General features: G+C 50.7%; 1 protein-coding gene across 1 annotated transcript in view; it reads right to left on the bottom strand.

The window, feature by feature from the left end:
- LOC133343849 (gamma-aminobutyric acid type B receptor subunit 1-like) overlaps positions 1-13,086 on the bottom strand; it is a 352,259-nt gene extending 339,173 nt beyond the window's left edge. Inside the window, exon 1 of the mRNA XM_061553804.1 lies at positions 12,895-13,086. The gene's annotated coding sequence lies outside the window, so the exon portion shown is untranslated. The remainder of the gene's footprint in view (positions 1-12,894) is intronic.
- Between the last annotated feature and the right edge of the window lie 60 nt (positions 13,087-13,146).

Consider the following 13,146-nt stretch of genomic DNA (forward strand, 5'->3'; position numbering starts at 1 on the left):
CTATTGTCATTGTAGTGCGTATTTATTGTGGCGCTGCACTCTGAAGTTGTAGGAGAAAACATTTATTAAAAAGTCTATTTAATTAAGTAGAACGTGTTGTCTATATTTATTTAAAGTTGCGCATTTTGATGTGACGTCACATTTATCAACCCCCCCCCCCCCCCCACTCGTCACACATCGTCACAAATATCTGACCCCCTCACCTAGGTGCGTGACGTCATTTTTTTCATCTTCTTGGTTCTTTCGGTAAAGTCACGTAGAAGGGAAGTAATAAAATAATAAAAATAAACATGATAAAATACAATTCTCACGACGTTTCGGCCACAACGCAAGCAGCCGTCCTCAGGTGAAGAACAAGTCTGTCGGAAAGACAGACGCTGTCTTTCCGACAGACCTGTTCTTCACCTGACTTTACCGAAGGAACAAAGAAGATGAATCCCTGCAGTCACGAAAGCTTTAAATCAAAAGAGAATTATTTATTATGTTTTATTTTTATTTTTTTTATTATTTCCCTTCTACGTGACTTTACCGAAAGAACCAAGAAGATGAATCCCTGCAGTCACGAAAGCTTTAAATCGAAATTTAATGAGCAGTCAATTATAATTATATAATAATTCGGCTAGCGTCCTTCTGCTGCCAGCCAATCAAACCCCTAACCCTGCACCCCCCCCCCCCTTGCAAATCGATAACTATCCCGATTCTAGGTGGCGATCCGCTCAAGTAATTGATTATCTCTCTTCTGCCGTGTAGTACACGTGGTCTCCAGTGGGTACAAGGTTTACGGGCCCCCACCCCCGTGTCTCCCCCCCCCCACCCCATCACGGTACAGCAAATACAACACAACTGTGTACGTGTGACGGCAACAGCGGCAATTATCAAATATGCTCAGAATGTCCCCACCCCCAAAATGTTGTTATAAAATAGATTTCTGTTTGTATGATTGTGGTTAAGCTCTAATATCTGCATTACATAGAATGAAACAAGAAAAGGTAAAATAAGTATAACCCGTAAAAACAAAGTTTTTCACTATAAATCCTTTATATGCGTGGCGGCTAGAGTCCTCTAGTCCTCTGGCTTGAGATGGCTGCCACCTATGGGTCAGATGATTGCATTGCACCATTAAGCAATTGGTAATTAAATATAACATTTTTGTCCTAAAAAGTGTAAAATTTTGGAAAAGAATTTTCACGAACATTAATTGTCACGTACAACGAGTCTGTGTGGAAAATGTCAGCTCGATTGGATCACGGGAAGTGGGTTAAAAAACAATCGAAAGATTTGCACGGTCCTAAGCAAGCAATCGAACTTAATATAAAGGATTAAAAAAAAACGGAGCAATGCAATACAATTACACTATTAGACATTATTGTAAAAAATAAATTAAAAGTCCATCCCATGTGTTAGTGAATTTTTTTTATATTTTAGACAGGAAATTCGTTTTCAAATTTAGATTTTTTTTTTCTGGGGGGGAACATCAAATGATAACCACGCAATTTACTCACTTTGGATCGCACGCACAGCGGCAAGCATCGACCCCCCCACTGCGTCAACTCGGCAGGACCCTCCCGAAAGAGAATCATGAGATTTTCCTGGGAAACGAGTGGAGCCGTTATAATTAAAAAGATACTTTTGACTTAAAACTTTCGTGACTGCAGCAATTCATAGTCGATGGTTCTTTTGGTAAAGTCACGTAGATAAAAAAAAATAATAGCAATAAAATAATAAAAATGAAAATAAAGTGAATAAAAAATAATAACAATATCACGACGTTTCGATCGCAACACACGCGGTCGTCATCTGGAGCGGGGGGGGGGGGTCAGCCTCTGAGGGCAAACCGTTTATAAGGGTGGGGAGGGGCTGGGTGGGGAGGGTGGGGCTGGGTGAAGGGTGGGAGGGGAGGGGCTGGGTGGGGAGGGGAGGGTAGGGAGGGTGGGGCTGGGTGAAGGGTGGGAGGGGAGGGGCTGGGTGGGGAGTGGCTGGTCGCCCCGTGGTGCCCTTATAAAACTCAACGTTTAACCTACTCACGCCGGATTGTACCCGCCTTCACAGTCGGGCATATTTGCGGAATACACCACGCCGCCGTTGACCCTGGCCATTGACCGAGCAACCCAACCTTCCTACCAGCTCCCTCCGCAGGAATGTGTTTATAAATGTGGAGGGGGAAAAGCAGAGGTCCTGGAGAAATCCACGCGATTACGGGAAAAACACACAAATTCCAAATACACAACAGGTGTCAGCGTCGGGTTTGAACCCACGACTTCCTGCATACCAGGCGAGGGAATTAACATCTCATAGCCACCATAGTTGCGAACGCCTACGTGTTAAGCTATACATACTTCATAAGAAATTATCGATTATAAGTGTTTAACAAATAGACACACACACGTTTCCGTGTTTGTGTCATATTTGATGGACGTAATTAAAACGTCGAGCAATCGTCGATGCCTAAGAACGCGGCGTTGATCGATATCTCCACGTCACCGTGTATGGCTAGGAGATGTTAACTATCTCGCCTCGTGTACAGGAAGTCGTGGGTTCGATCTCAACCCTGACGCCTGCTGTATAGTGGACCCTTTTCTGGAAAAATAAACATCTTTTAGTGTTTTAAGCAAACGCGATCACCACCAACTCCAGAGAAGACAATAAATACATGAGAGTTTGCTAATAAATAAAGCATCCAGGACATCAAACAAAAGATGCGTTGCTCATGAATATAAATGACGATGACAGCTTTTGAGAGGCCTTCATCCAGCAGTGGATTGACCATGGCTGACGACGCTGTTGACGATGGAACTATGGGCAGCAGAACAGAAATGCCATTACTGACGGTGGGCGCAGCAGAGGGAAAGGAGTGACCTCCCACCTCGCAGGAAATAATTATGTTTACGGAAGCTGCTGGTTATGTTGTGGAGAGGAGTGGACGGGGGAAAATACGGGGGAGGAGAAATCACAGCAGTTCACAGGAGCGAGACCACCACATTGTGTGTTTTTTTTTATACACATATATACGAAGCCTAATTATATTTACTTTCTCAGGTTATAAACTGGTCAATGGGAAGTCTTTGTTTGGGATTAAGAGTAATCCTTTGCACTTTAACCCGGCGAGAGCACGCTTGGGGGTCCATACCCCATTCGAATGAATCAGAATCGTAATATTCTTGGGTTTTTTCGGTAAAGTCACGTAGGTAAAACATTAAAATTAATAAAAGTAAAATAAAATAAGCCTCACCTTACCATATGAATAAAAAGTGTGCCGTACTTGGCCCTTCCCCTCTCCAACCATTATATATACGGAGTGGTAGCTCTTGCAATCTCTCATTTACTTGATACAGCTGTCGTGCCTGTGACGGTTCCACCTGAAGACGGAAGCTTGTGTTGCCTCCGAAACGTCGTGATTTTTATTTTATTTTACTTTTTATTAATTTTAATGTTTTACCTACGTGACTTTACCGAAAAAAATCTAAGAATATGAATCCTTGCAGTCACGAAAGCTTCAAATCTAGAATCAGAATCGTAATCTTTATTTAGCGAAGCTCAATAACCAAGGATTAAACACCCGAGTCCCGTTTCACGATTCGATTGTGAGCATTGCTCCCACGAGAGTGAGGATAAAAGCACGATTTGTTCTCGGTGTTTAACTTCACCCTTTTCTTCTCACGGTGCGATGCGGTTACCGTCATCAATCAGCTTGGACGGGAGAATCGGACCTACTAGTTCATGCTAAATATACGAGTGACGAGCGAGGGAGCCCATCAATTTGGGCTCGCCTCATCACTCGCGTACAACACCGGCGGTCGCCGAGAAATAATTCAAACACTACCCTGGCAGTGTCGACAACAGGCAGCGTGATTTTTCGATTTAAAGCTTCTTTCGTGACTGCAGGGATTCATCTTCTTGGTTCTTTCGGTAAAGTCACGTAGAAGGGAAGTAATAAAATAATAAAAATAAAACATAATAAGGAGACGTGACGTCATCGCACTGAATGGCACACCTGACGTCACGTCCCCATTTTATTCCTCTACACATGTGCAGCTAACGGCTAACGCAGAGGGGAAAATAGGGAGGGGGGGGGGGGTGGCTGGCCCGGGAGAGTGGCAAGGGGTGTTTGTGTCTGGCCCGCGATGTGACGCCTCCCGTCGAAAAAGAATCGGTTGAATTCAGCACCACGGATAGCGGCTCACTCGATCTCACGCAGATTTCAGCACCACGGCCAGTAAATGCCACACACACACAGAGTAGCTTAGAGCAACCTCGCTCACAACACGGCCAGTAAATGCCACACACACACAGAGTAGCTTAGAGCAACCGCGCTCACAACACGGCCAGTAAATGCCACACACACACAGAGTAGCTTAGAGCAACCTCGCTCACAACACGGGCCAGTAAATGCCACACACACACAGAGAGTATTTCTAGATTTGAAGCTTTCGTGACTGCAAGGATTCATATTGTTAGGTTTTTTTCGATAAAGTCACGTAGGTAATTTTTTTTAATTAATAACAGTAAAATAAAAATAAAATAAAAATCACGACGTTTCGGAGGCAACACAAGCTTCCGTCTTCAGGTGGAACCGTCACAGCACGATAGCTGTATCAAGTGAGATAAAAGTCTGTCCCAGCTTGCGAACGGCGAGGTTTTTTTTAAATTTCTAGAATTCCGAAAATAAATACGACACGCGTACGTGACTGCCGAGCCCGAGCACCCCATAACGGAGCAAGTGTTGTTAGTGAGCACCTATTAAGGCCAGCCAGGTTTGTCTCCCCAGTGACGATGCTTAAGCTGAATCAAGTTACGTGACACGACTTGGCATTGATGTCAGCCAGTGGCCAGGAATGGAACCCAAGTCACAGCGTTCTGTAGCAGAGTGCGCGATTCTCTGCCACGGCAAAATAACAAAGACGAAGATCCCCCGTATAGCCTTAACATACTGTTGGGGCAAGTGCTGTTAGCGAGCACCTATGAAGGCCGGCACGGCACACGAGGGGGTGGGTGGCCAACACCACGCCCGGCCGCCTTTGTCTCCCCCAGTGGCGATGCTTACACATCGCACCATGCACTCATTTGGGGCTGAGTCGACCTAGGGGAGGCTCAGGACCGGTTAAAATTATCGTCACTGGTGTTGTCCAGTGAGCGGGAATCGAACTCGGGTCGCCAGGTTCAAAGCGCAGCGTAGCGCTAACCGCTACACCACCGGTCCCCACAAACAACAACATCAACCGCCATTCGACTCTAAGTGGCGGTGACTTCTCCACGGCGCTTGTGCCAGGCTACGTGCACGTTGAGCCTACGTGAAATATCGAACGCCCGCTGGCAGGAGGTCACGGGACAGACCCAGGTGCCACGGGTCGACTGACTGAGATGACTGGCCGATGCACCACCTGTGCCCCCTGATGTAAAAACTTGCTGCGTTTTATCCACCCGGTGCTCCGCTCGTTGTTGTGAGCGTCGCTTCTCTGCCCTCCGTTGTTGCTGGTGGGTGACTGCCTCCAACAACCCAGCAGCAGCGTCCTTCACGAGCCTCCTCTCCCCAAGCACACACACTAATTTGCAAACACTCACACAAAAGCACGGACGTAGCCCAGACAGACTGGTGGGGCAAGCGAAAGCCCATTGAAGGCACACTAATAAAGGCCTGCACAGAGCAAAGCACAAACATCCATCGATATCATTCAGTCCGTTCCCCAGCGCTGCGAAGGGAATGTTGATGGAAGGCCTTTTTAAGTTGCAGGTCTCTCTATTCATGACCACAGACAAAAGATAAAGGTCACCCGTAAAGCCTTGACAGACTGCCGGGGCAAGTGCTGTTAGCGAGCAGCACCTGTGGAATGTTGACACGGTTGCGCGTGACGGTAGCGGTGCCCAGGACCACGCCCGGCCACATTTGTACCTCCCTCTTATATTTTTAGGTTTTTTTCGGCAATGTCACGTAGGTAAAAAAATTAAATTAAATAAAGTAAATTAAAAATAAAATAAAAATCACGACGTTTCGGAGGCAACACAAGCCTCCGTCTTCAGGTGGAAGAGTCACAGCACGATAGCTGTATCAAGTGATTGTTCCACCTGATGGGTTGGACCAGATGACTAGGCTCTAAGGAAAGCTGTCTCGGGTGTGGACCAATCAACTTCAAGGACAGTGCATACATTATCAGAGTTGTGTTTTTTGTTTGCATTATGACTGCAGGTATTGTGGTCTATGTAAACATGACGCTTTGTAAAAAAAAAGGTGTCAGTTTTGCTGCCAGATAGAAGGGTAAAAAAACAATTATCGAACCGACTACTTTCATCGTATTTTATTTCGTGTCCCGACCATCACCATCGTCTCTCGCTCTCTCTCGCTCTCTCTCAAACCTCTCGGCGTTGTGCGTCTGTCTGGCCCGTACAGTTCATTCCGCTCCATTAGCCCCGACGTGACATTAGCATGTCATTTGCACATCGTTTGCATGAAGTTGAAAAAAAAAATCTCACACGTTCATTCATTCGGGTAGCAGCGATGCCACTGCATGCTGTGCCGGTTGTGACAGCGAAGGTTTTGATTAATCGAAGCCTCCCTCCCTCCCCTCCCTCCCCTCCTTCCTTTTTTTTAACGATCAGACGAGAAAGATGCTCGGTCTTTCGGAACTTTGCTTCGTTCATCATGTCGGTTTTTGTTTGTATTTTTGTTTGTTTGGTTATGTGCTCCCTTTTTTAATCAAAGATATAACGCGGGTTTCCCGTGTAACATTAGTCCCATTGTGTGTTACTGTGTTCATAGACACCAACAAGAAACACAAATCACCCTCAAAATACCCATCACCAGATCCCCTGCTGATGCTGTGCTACCAGCAGCATAGCGGCGAAGGCACCTGCCTCCCCTCCCTCCCATCCCTCCCCCCTCCCCTCCCTCCACTCCCCTCCCTCCACTCGCTCCCCTCCCTCCCCTCCCTCTCCTCGCTCCCTCCATCCCTCCCTCCCCTCCCTCCCTCCACTCCCCTCCCTCCCTCCCTCCCCTCCCCTCCCTCCCTCCCTCTCCTCGCTCCCTCCATGCCTCCACTCCCCTCTTTCCCCTCCCTCCCCTCCCATAACCCTCCCCTCCCCTCCCTCCCCTCGCTCCCCTCCCTCCCCTCCCTCTCCTCGCTCCCTCCATCCCTCGACTCCCCTCCCTCCCCTCCCATAACCCTCCCCTCCCTCTCCTCCCTCCCCTCCCTCCCTCCCCTCGCTCCCCTCCCTCCCTCCCTTTCCTCCCTCCACTCCCCTCGCTCCCTCCCCTCCCTCTCCTCGCTCCCATCCCTCCCCTCGCTCCCTCTCTCCCTCCACTCCCTTCCCTCCCATCCCTCCCTCCCTCCCCTCCCTCCCCTCCCTCCCGCTACACGAACGCACAGGTAGAGAAGCATCAACCTCCCTTCTGCGCGAATGATGTCGATCACTCCGCCGTTATCGCTCGCGCTGGCAAGCGGCCCCCACGTACACAGCTAATGAATACACGACGGGAGAACTCACATCGTTCACGAATCAACACATTCGACAATAACCACACCGTGTTGTGTGTCTGTGTGTGTGAGTGTGTGTATGTGTGTGTGTGGGGAGCGGTGGTGCAGCGGTTAGCGCGCTGCGCTATGAACCTGGCGACCAGGGTTCGATTCCCGCTCACGGCCAACACCAGTGACGATTATCAGAACCGGTCCTGGGCCTCCCCTAGGTCGACTCAGCCTCAAATGAGTACCTGGTGCGGTGTGTAAACATCGCCACTGGGGAGACAAAGGCGGTCGGGCGTGGTGTTGGCCACCCAACCCCTCGTGTGCCGTGCCGGCCTTCATAGGTGCTAACAGCACTTACCCCTACAGTCTGTTAAGGCTACACGGGGGATCTTTGTTATCTTTGTGTGTGCCATTCACAGAACAATGATATCATGGGCGATGTTTCGGGCAATGGCTCTTCTTCTGGGCATGTAAACAAGACGCGCACAGGCAGGTGTGAGCAAGTGATGTGTTAGCGAGCACCTATTAATGCACGCGAGGATGGGTGGTATGGTCGGTATCAGCATCGACACACACAAAGACAAAGATCCCCCGTGTAGCCTTAACAGAGTGGAGGGGCAAATGCTGTTAGCGAGCACCTATGAAGGCCGGCACGGCACACGAGGGGGTGGGTGGCCAGCACCACGCCCGGCCGCCTTTGTCTCCCCCAGTGGCGATGTTTACATACCGCACCAGGTACTCATTTGAGGCTGAGTCGACCTAGGGGAGGCCCAGGACCGGTTCAGATAATCGTCACTGGCGGCGTTGGTGGCCGTGAGCGGGTATCGAACTCGGCTCGCCGGGTTCGTAGCGCAGCGTAGCGCTAACCGCTGCGCCACCGCTCTCCACACACACACGGACACACGAACACAAGGACAAAGATCCCCCGTATAGCCTTAACAGACTGTAGGGGCAAGTGCTGTTACCGAGCGCCTATAAAGGCCGGCACGGCACACGAGGGGGTGGGTGGCCAGCACCACGCCCGACCGCCTTTGTCTCCCTAGCGGCGATGTTTACACACCGCACCAGGTACTCATTTGAGGCTGAGTCTACCTACGGGAGGCCCAGGACCGGTTCAGATAATCGTCACTGGGTGTTTGCCGTGAGCGGGAATCGAACCCGGGTTGCCAGGTTCGTAGCGCGGTGGCGCGCTAACCGCTGCGCCACCGCTCCCCACACACACACGGACACACACACGGACAGACACACGGACAGACACACGGACACACACACACAGGTCACCCACGTAACCTCGCACAGCGTGTTAACCGTGACGCTGAATATTAAACAAAAGCACACGCGCATTTCGTCCACAGAGCGCTGTGCACTGTGGAAAACCCTCTGTAGTCAAGTTCAAGGCTGCGGTGTTTTTGTTGTTGTTGTTATTGTTGTTATTGTTGTGATGTTTTATTTGTTTGACGACGCACGGTGTCCCACCCATACATACATGTGTGTGTGTGTGTGACGGAAGCGTGGTGGTGGTGGTGGTCGTGGTGGTGGTGGTGCTGGTGGTGGTCGTGGTGGTGGTGGTATCTGGTGGTGGTGGTGGTGGTGGTCGTGGTGGTGGTCGTGGTGTCTGGTGGTGGTGGTGGTGGTCGTGGTGGTGGTGGTGGTGGTGGTGGTCGTGGTGGTGGTGGTCGTGGTGTCTGGTGGTGGTGGTGGTTGTGGTGGTGGTGGTGGTCGTGGTGTCTGGTGCTGGTGGTGGTGGTGGGGGTGGTGGTGGTGGTGCTGGTGGTGTCTGGTGGTGGTGGGGGTGGTGGTGTCTGGTGATGGTGGTGGTGGTGGGGGTGGTGGTGGTGGTGGTAGCGGCGTGGTGGTGGTGGTGGTGGTCGTGGTGTCTGGTGGTGGTGGTCGTGGTGGTGGTCGTGGTGGTGGTGGTCGTGGTGCTGGTGGTGGTGGTGGTGGTCGTGGTGCTGGTGGTGGTGGTGCTGGTGGTGCTGGTGCTGGTGGTCGTGGTGCTGGTGGTGGTGCTGGTGGTGGTGGTGCTGGTGGTGCTGGTGGTGGTGGTGGTCGTGGTGGTGGTGGTGCTGCTGGTGGTGGTGGTGCTGGTGCTGGTGGTGGTACTGGTGGTGGTGGTGGTGGTGTTGGAGCTGGTGGTGGTGCAGTGGTTAGCAGCACGCCGCTACGAATCCCTTCGGGACAATTCCGAGTTCGATTGCCACCGCGCTCACGAGCAAATCATCAGTGGGGGGTGGGTGGGGGGGAGCATTTGTAATCGCTCCTGGCTCTCACCTAGGTCGACTCAGCCTGGAGGGGATGTGTCAAGCAGCACTTGGGAGAGACAAAGGCGGCCGGGCGTGGTGTTGGCTCCCCCAAAACATGTTTTTGTGTTTTGTGTGTGTGGGGGGTGGGTGCGATGTGGTGTAGCGGGCAGCGAATTGCCCTACCAACCTCGGCCAGCCGAGTTCGATTCCCGCATACGACCAATAACCTGGCTAGTGGACCACCCCTAGGTCCACTCAGCCGTAAAACGAGTGGCACCGGGCGGGAGACAAAGACGGCTGGGACGTGACGTCGTCGGCTACCCACACCCCCCCCGTCTCCTGTTGCATCGTGCAAGCCTTAATAGGTGCTCACACACTCACACGTGTACTCACACGCGTACTCACACAGACTCACACACTCTCACACACACTCACACACTCTCACACACACACTCACACACTCACACACACACTCACACACACTTACAAACACACTCACACACACACTCACACACGTGTACTCACACACTCACACGCGTACTCACACACACACTCACACACACTCACACACACTCACACACACACTCACACACGTGTACTCACACACTCACACGTGTACTCACACACTCACTCGCTCACACACACTCACACACACACTCACACACGTGTACTCACTCATTCACACGTGTACTCACACACACTCACACACACTCACACACGTGTACTCACACACACTCACACACTCACACACTCACTCGCTCACACACACTCACACACACACTCACACACAAACTCACACACGTGTACTCACTCATTCACACGTGTACTCACACACACTCACACACACACACACACGTGTACTCACACACTCACACGTGTACTCACACGCTCACACACTCACACATGTACTCACACACTCACACACGTGTACTCACACACACACTCACACACTCACACACACACTCACACACTCACACGTGTACTCACACACACACTCACACACTCACACACACACTCACACACTCACACGTGTACTCACACACACACTCACACACTCACTCACACACGTGTACTCACACACACACTCACACACTCACACACGTGTACTCACACACACACTCACACACTCACACACACACTCACACACGTGTACTCACACACTCACACACACACTCACACACTCACACACGTGTACTCACACACTCACACACTCACACGTGTACTCACACACACACTCACACACTCACTCACACACTCACACGTGTACTCACACACACACTCACACACTCACACACACACTCATACACGTGTACTAACACACTCACACACACACTCACACACGTGTACTCACACACTCACACACACACTCACACACACACTCACACACGTGTACTCACACACTCACACACGTGTACTAACACACTCACACACACACTCACACACTCACACACTCACACACACACTCACACACTCACACACACACTCACACACTCACACATGTACTCACACACTCACACACGTGTACTCACACACACACTCACACACTCACACACTCACACGTGTACTCACACACACACTCACACACTCACACACACACACTCACACGTGTACTCACACACACACTCACACACTCACTCACACACACTCACTCACACACGTGTACTCACACACACACTCACACACTCACACACGTGTACTCACACACTCACACACTCACTCACACACACTCACTCACACACGTGTACTCACACACACACTCACACACTCACACACACACTCACACACGTGTACTCACACACTCACACACACACTCACACACGTGTACTCACACACTCACACACTCACACGTGTACTCACACACACACTCACACACTCACTCACACACTCACACGTGTACTCACACACACACTCACACACTCACACACACACTCATACACGTGTACTAACACACTCACACACACACTCACACACGTGTACTCACACACTCACACACACACTCACACACGTGTACTCACACACTCACACACACACTCACACACTCACACACGTGTACTCACACACTCACACACGTGTACTAACACACTCACACACACATTCACACACTCACACACGTGTACTCACACACTTACACAGTGTACTAACTCACTCACACACACACTCACACACTCACACACACACTCACACACTCACACACACACTCACACGTGTACACACACACTCACACGTGTACTCACACACTCACACATGTACACACACACTCACACACTCACACACGTGTACTCACACACTCACACACATCACACACTCACACACTCACACACACACTCACACACGTGTACTCACACACTCACACACGTGTACTAACACACTCACACACACACTCACACGTGTACTCACACACACTCACACGTGTACTCACACACTCACACACACTCACACACTCACACACACATGTACTCACACACTCACACACACTCACACACTCTCACACGTGTACTCACACACTCTCACACTCACAGACTCACACACTCACACGTGTACTCACACACTCACACACGTGTACTCACACTCTCACACACACTCACACACGTGTACTTACACACTCACACACTCACACGTGTACTCACCCACTTACACACACACACTCATACACTCACACTCTCACACGTGTACTCACACTCACTCACATACTCACACGCTTACTCACACACTCATACACTCACATATTCACACACTCTCACACTCACACGTCTACTCACACTCACACGTGTACTCACACACACTCACACACTCACACGTGTACACACACTCACACACTCACACGTGTACTCACACACACTCACACACACACACTCACACGCTCACACTCACTCTCACACACACACTCACACGTGTACTCACACACGCATCTACAGCAGGAGAGAGACACACACACACGCACACACACACACAGTCATCCACAACCAACAGTCAGCACTTTAGCCACAGACATCATCAGCAGCAACAGTCGCAGCATCATCAGTAGCATCAGTAGCATCAGCATCAGTAGCATCATCAGTAGCAGCATCAGCATCATCAGCAGTAGCAGCATCACCAGCATCATCATCATCATCAGCAGCAGCTGTCGAAAATCAAAAGCGGAATCTAAGGCAGACAGACGGACGAACGCGACCCCCTCAACGCAGCCCGCCTCTTACCTTGAGTCGAACACGCGAATGTGAGAGAGGTGGTCAGTAGGAGCGGTGGTGGTGCAATCAGCAAAGCAAACAGCCACTAGTCCAGGCAGCTTCACGAGGTCGTGTCAGCCAGTCGATCCAGAGATTTGCGGCTTTTAGCAGGCAGACAGGCAGGCAGACAGACAGTTCCCCAGGTAGGCAGGGCAGGGCAGGTGTAGCTACCCAGGCAGGCAGGCAGACAGGCAGTTCCTAGGTAGTAGGCAGGGCAGGGCA

The sequence above is a fragment of the Lethenteron reissneri genome, chromosome 1 (genome assembly GCF_015708825.2).
Source record: "Lethenteron reissneri isolate LAM-NWPU_2019-01 chromosome 1, ASM1570882v1, whole genome shotgun sequence".
Classification (NCBI taxonomy): domain Eukaryota; kingdom Metazoa; phylum Chordata; class Hyperoartia; order Petromyzontiformes; family Petromyzontidae; genus Lethenteron; species Lethenteron reissneri.